The 6,891-nt window shown below is 43.0% G+C and overlaps 1 protein-coding gene across 4 annotated transcripts in view; it reads left to right on the plus strand.

Annotated features, from left to right (window-relative positions):
- MAPK8 (mitogen-activated protein kinase 8) overlaps positions 1-6,891 on the plus strand; it is a 78,567-nt gene that overhangs the window by 22,616 nt on the left and 49,060 nt on the right. The gene's annotated exons all lie outside the window — the stretch shown is intronic.

A 6,891-nucleotide genomic window follows, 5' to 3' on the forward strand; every position in this document is an offset into this window, starting at 1 on the left:
TTCTTAATTTTAAATACGTACTAGAAACAGTTGGAGGGCTTGTTGGAACACATGTTGCTGGGTGATATTGAAATCAGACGTACAAAATCTAAAAACCTTCACAAGCATCTCGGTTCAACTGACTGAGTTCAGTCACAGACTAGCACATTATTGATGTTACAGAGAAAAGAAAGTTTATTAATTAAAACCAATGTTAAACCAAGTATGACCATGGTACCCTGTGAAGAGGACAAAGCTCAGATCAATTTTCCCAGATCTCTCTTCTTTCCCCATTATGTCAGGCTGGCCCATCAGGTAACATGTAACAAGCTAGATGTTCCTTTGTATTCATCAAGAATTGCATCCCAGGTCTTTGCTATTCAAGTGCAGAAGTTGCTTTAAGTTGGTTTCACAAATGTCCTGTTTCCTATATTGAAGGTGGCCTGGTTAAGGGTACAAATTAAAGTTGGTTTCCCTAACATTTGATTTCCTCTTTTCCTGCTCTCTTACAATCCTGGCTACAAATTCACCTCTGATACCAAACATAGAAGAAGTGAAAGAGTCTAGAACAGGGCTATCTGCCCAGTGCCACCAAGAAATATATTTTGGTCACTGTGTGAAGCAAACACTTTCTTTTATGGTATTGCATGGGGTCATGTTAGACTCCAAGTGGATTCATATGGCTATAAATGGTGGTAGGACACTTATAGTTGCAGGGCAGTAAGAGTAAATTGTCAGACAAACTTAAGCAGCAAGTAAAGTTATTACAGATCAGTTAAATGAGACATGGAACAGACACATCAGGAAGAGAGATTTAACTACAGCATGGTGTTAGAACCAGAGAAGTATTTAGGAACAGACAATCCAAGAGGAATGGGATTAGAATACACTTGAAGGGGCATCACTGCAGCACAGTGGAATTCCACAGTCAGAAGAATTTAGGAAACACAGGTTTAATTTAAAGCCAGCTGTCCATGATTGGCCGATCCAAAATCACCCAATACTTTGTGATTCACACATGTGAAGGTTAGCATCTGTTGCCAAGGGCCATAAAATACATAGAGGTTCTGGGAATTCAGATTACAGTCCTCTCGTCCATGTGAGCCAGATAATAGCGAGATCATTGTGAATTTATACTGTAGCATTGCTCAATACTGAGAAGCTGTATTTTCCCACATTCTCCTCCTCCAGCCTCCTGGATACTTTCAGAAAGGTGTCTTATTTTATTATAACACTGCTTAGTGGGGGCTGGGTGGTGGCGCACCTGGTTGAGCTCCCATGTTACAACACTGCTTAGCTCTGGCTTTTAGTGTTGGCCTGAGACTGAACCCAGGACCTTCAAGCCTCAACTGTGAAAGTCTGTTATATAAACTGTATGCTATCTTTCCAACCCCCTAGTAGTTTTAGACCTCCCCCCCCAAAAAAAATGTTGAAAATGTATTCCAGCCTGAGACTGAAAATACATTCCAGGGTGGGGCTTAGCTGTGGCGCACACAGTACTAACTGCAAAGACCCATGCAAGAACCTGGATGAGCTCCTGCTCCCCATCTGCAGCCAGGGATACTTCACTAATGGTAAAGCAGATCTGTAGGTGTTTCTCTTTCTCTCTCCCTCTTTCCCTCCCCTCCTCTCTGATTTTCTCTCTGTCCTATCAAAATAAATACATAGATAGATGGATAGATAAATAGGTAGATGGATGGATGAATGGCTGCTAGGAGCAGTGAATGTATAGTGCTGGTATTGAGTCCCAATGATAACCCTGGAGGAAGGGAAAAAAAAATACATATATATATATATATATATATATATACATATATATATATATATATATATATATATATATATATATATCAAGGTTAGAAAGCTATGAAGATGTACAACAATGGTTTAACACTAGGTAGAACTTATATAATTGAATATTATTTCATTGAAAAATTTTATTTCTTTATTGGGGGATTAATGTTTTATAGTTGACAGTAAATATAATAGTTTGTACATGCATAACATTTCTCATTTTTCCACAGAACAATACAACCCCCACTAGGTCTTCTGCCATTCTGTTCCAGGACCTGAACTCCGCCCGCCCCGCTCCCCCCCCCCCCCCCAGTCCACCCCAGAATCTTTTTGGTGCAATTCACCAACTCCAGTCCAAGTTCTGCCAGTGTTTTCTCTTCTGGTCTTGTTTTTTTTCAACTTCTGCCTGTAAATGAGATCATCCCATATTCATCCTTCTATTTCTGACTTATTTCACTTAACATGATTTCTTCAAGCTCCATCCAAGATGAAATTTTAAAAAGAATTCTTAATAGTTTTAGCCAAAGACTATATAAATTTGAGTAAGAGACTGGTGGACTAAAAGATACATCTGAAGTATTTACCCAGTATATATGCAAGAGAAACAGAGGGAAGCTATGAAAATGTAGTTAATAGACCTATTAGAAATCAAAATATTATCTTGAACCATCTTCTATAAGAGACTGATTATGAATTGAAAACATTATGAAGAATTGTCTACAATTAATGTAGAACACTGTGTATTCAAGAAGCACGGAATCCATACTAAAACAAAAGGAACATCCTCTTTTAGCATTGTTATACTAAAACAGAATACCCAAGACAAATAAAGATCATAAAATTATCTAGAAAAAGAAAATGAATTTACCTTCTATAGTGTCATACCCAGAAGATATTGGAACCCTTAGTGCAGTAGCACAAAGGGTTAAACCCACATAGCACAAAGCGCAAAGACCAGCATAAGGATCCTGGTTGAAGCCCCCAGCTCCCCTCCTGCAGGGGGGTTGCCTCAAAACGGTGAAGCAGGTCTGCCGATGTTTATCCTTCTCTCCCCCTCTCTTTCTTCCCCTCCTCTCTTGATTTCTCTCTGTCCTATCCAACAACAATGACATCAATAATAATAACCACAACAATGATAAAGCAAGGAAAACAAAAGGGAAAACAAATATTTTTTTAAAAAAGAAAAACTGCAAACTTTCACATAAAGGAAAACGAGTAAGTGGAAATTTCAAAATTTACAAAAATTGGAGTTTGCAATTAGGAATTCTTCACTAAAGGGGATTTGAGATATTTTTTTCTGGAAAAGTGATTCTTAGATGATAGTTCTGAAATGTAAGAAGGAAAGAAATAAGCATGTAGCATTTCTAGTTATACTCCCATTTCTACTCATAGTAGGGGTTCGTATCTTTATTTTGCTTGGTCTTATCCTTTTTATTATTCTCTTAATTTTGAAGCATACTTAACATATAGCACATTAATTATTGGGTATATCATTACCTTTCAATATTTGATATATTGCAAACTGATTGCCATAATAAATCTGTCACCTTGCAAAGTTATCTTGTTATGAACATAAGTTATACCTTCATAATTTTCAGATAATGCACTACAGTTCTATTAACTGTGATCACCATACTATTCATTACATTACCATCACTTATTTATCAGTACTGGAAATTTGAACTTCTGTTACAATCTGCTGCCCACCCCTTGCCTCTGGCAACCACCAATCTGTTCTCTTGTTCTGTGATTTTGATGTTAATTTAATTGCTTTTTTTAGATTCCACATGTGAGACCTTAGGGTATTTGTCTTTGTCTACCTTAATTAATTTAGCATAATGCCCTTAAGGTCCATTTATGTGGATGCAATTCTTCTTCTAGCGTTTGCCTTTCTTCCATAGCCAGTCAACAGCGTCAGGTTGAGCCTGATGTAAAGTTTCGAGACCTCCTTTGAATCTGGAGAGGTGGCAGTCGTTGACTATGTGGGTCATTGTCTGTAGCTGCAGGGGCAGTTCGGGTCGTCTCTGGCTCCCCAGCGATGGAACATAGCGGCGCACCAGCCATGGCCTGTTCGATAGCGATTGAGGAGGGCCCAATCACAACGTGCTAAGTCAAAGCCGGGTTGACGCTTGCAGGGGTCTGTGATGAGGTGTTTGTTCTTTACCTCAGCTGACTGCCAACTCTGTTTCCAAGAGTCTGGAACAGAGAAGTTCAGTGTAGGCGTAGGGGACCAGATTGGGTGACGAGACGTCAAGCGTTGGACAGGGTAGGTGAAGATATCCGCGTATATTGGCAGGTCCAGTCGAGCGTAGACGTGGGAAATGACCTTAGATGATGCCGCATCCCGACAAATATCTGGCGGGGCGATGTTGCTAAGAACTGGCAGCCATGGAACCGGGGTGGAACGGATGGTTCCAGAAATTATCCTCATGGAGGAATATAATTTGGAATCGACCAAGTGGACATGGGGGCAACGGAACCATACTGGGGCACAATATTCTGCAGTGGAATAGCATAATGCCAGAGATGATGATCGTAGTGTGGAAGCACTCGCGCCCCATGAGGAGCTGGCCAGTCTTGCAATGATGTGATTCCTCGCGCCCACCTTTGCTGCAGTTTTTATGAGATGTTTGTGAAATGACAGAGTGCGATTGAGAGAAACGCCAAGATAGACTGGCTTGGCTTCATGCCGGATTCTCGTATCGCCAAGCTGCACATTAAGCTCACGCGAGGCCGAGGCATGGTGTAGATGGAAAACAGATGATACTGTTTTTGCAGTGCTAGGGATTAGTCACCATTTTTTTACAGTAATCAGATATCAGAGACATGTCTTTCGTGAGTGTTTCCTCAAGGATGTCGAACTTTGATGCCCGAGTTGCACAGCAGATGTCATCGTCGTAGATGAACTTCCTTGAAGAAGTTTCTGGGAGGTCATTGATGTAAATATTAAATAGCATAGGAGCCAGAACAGAGCCCTGGGGGAGGCCACTTGAGACAAGTCTCCATCTGCTAGACTTGTCACCCAGATGCACCCGGAATCATCTGTTTTGGAGAAGAAACGATATAGTGTTGGCCACCCATGGAGGCAGGCATCTTGAGATCTTGACTAGGAGACCACGGTGCCAGACTGTGTCATAGGCTGCTGTGAGATCAACAAAGACAGCACCCGTCTTTAAATTCTTCTGGAATCCATTTTCAGTGTAAGTTGAGAGGGCCAGGGCTTGTTCGCAGGTAGATCTTCCTGGGCGGAAACCAGCTTGGGCGGGTGGTAGGAATTTCTCTGTAAGATGAGAAATAGGTGACAGAAGCAGCCTCTCAAGGAGTTTGTAACACACGGAGAGGAGAGAAATTGGTCTATAGCTGGTGGCCAGTGTTGGGTCTTTCTTTGGTTTCAAAACCGCTATTATCTTCGCACGACGCCAAACTTTGGGCATAGACTCAGATTCCAAGATGTGGGACAGGAATGAAGCGAGCCACTTCTTTGCCGCGGGACCCAGGTTAAGAATGAGTTCTGGGGTGATGTTATCATAGCCAGCAGCTGTTCCCGGTTTAACCCTCTTCAAAGCGTCTTCCAGTTCAGACAGTGTAAAGGGAGAGAGTTTTGGAGATGGACAAGATAACTGGAAGTGGGATGACCACTCGTGGGAAATTTCTCTTTTCCAGACTGGGTCGATCTTAGCACGTCCAACTTGAGTTAGGTGACTGGCCACTGAGTTTGGAGATACGGGAGGATGGGAGACAGGAGGGGGTTGGCTACCGGCACCCAGTCTGTGAAGAAGCTTCCAGGCCTTCCTACTTGAGTGGGTGAAGTTCAGACTTTCCGTGAGTTGTTGCCAGCGGGCTTGGCGTGCTGCATCCAGGGAGGCAATGAGATGGTCAGCCACATCTGGGTCGCCCGACTCATCATACTGCTTTAGTAGTTGCTCGCATTCAGCATCAAGACAAGGCGTATAGTTAGCATGTCTCCCACGAGGAATGGCTTGGGAAGCTGCTTTGAAGATGGCTTGGCGGAAGCGCCTGTAGGAATCTTCAGAGGGGATAGTTAATTGGAATTGCAGGAATAGATTTGTTGGTAAGATCACTGAACAGACGCCAGTTTGCTTTCCGAAAGTTCCATCTTAGTTTCTCCGAGCACAGAATCAGTGGGAGCTGGAGACCAATGTGGATGATAGCTGGGCGGTGATGACTGTGCGGGAAGATCTTGAGAACTTGTCTCGTAGCGGGAAAGGCTTGGCCGTTGACTGTGCTAATCCAGCACAGGTCAGGTGACGAGTCTTTATTCCATCTAGCACTGTGAAAAGAGCCTGGCTGTTTGGGATCGTATAATAGGGAGAGGTCATTCGCTGAAGCCCAGTTGGCTAAGATAGAGCCGTCAGCACGAGTGGAGGAATATCCCCAGTCTTGGTGATGACTATTAAAGTCTCCAACGTAAACGGCTGGGTGATTCGGGCTAGGCAGGACCTCATTATCCCATGAGGCACTGGGAGGCTTATATACGTTGACGAGCTGAATAGTTCCAATAGTAGTGGAGTCGTAGAAGTTGGAGGACTCGAAGAGCAGGACCAACAGCTTGAAAGCTGTCAGGAGCTGCTTGTTGCTGGCTTTGAAAGTGACTGGGATCCATGTGGATTCAGTCGGCTAGGAAGGATCGTCAGTTTCCCCAATGAATGGGTACTCAGGAGACGCACCACGGGAAGGTCGATCCAATGCACCCCAATGGATGCAATAACAAGATTTCACTCTTTATATGGTGGCATAATATTATTTTTTGTGTTTACTACATTTTCTTCATTTCTGTTGAAGAGGTTTTCTGATCTCAGACTTCCTGATACTAGGCCCTCCTCAATCGCTATCAAACAGGCTATGGCCAGTGTGCTGCTATGTTCCATCGCTGGGGAGCCAGAGACGACCCCAACTGCCCCTGCGGCTACAGACAGACTATGACCCACATAGTCAACGACTGCCACCTCTCCAGATTCAAAGGAGGTCTCGAAACTTTACATTAGGCTCAACCTGATGCTGTTGACTGGCTACGGAAGAAGGGCAAACGCTAGAAGAAGAAGAAATTCTACTGATTGTTACCTTTGCATCTGTTTGCAAAACATATGTTTTGCTTGT

Source organism: Erinaceus europaeus, chromosome 1, assembly GCF_950295315.1.
Source record: "Erinaceus europaeus chromosome 1, mEriEur2.1, whole genome shotgun sequence".
In the NCBI taxonomy this organism is placed as follows: domain Eukaryota; kingdom Metazoa; phylum Chordata; class Mammalia; order Eulipotyphla; family Erinaceidae; genus Erinaceus; species Erinaceus europaeus.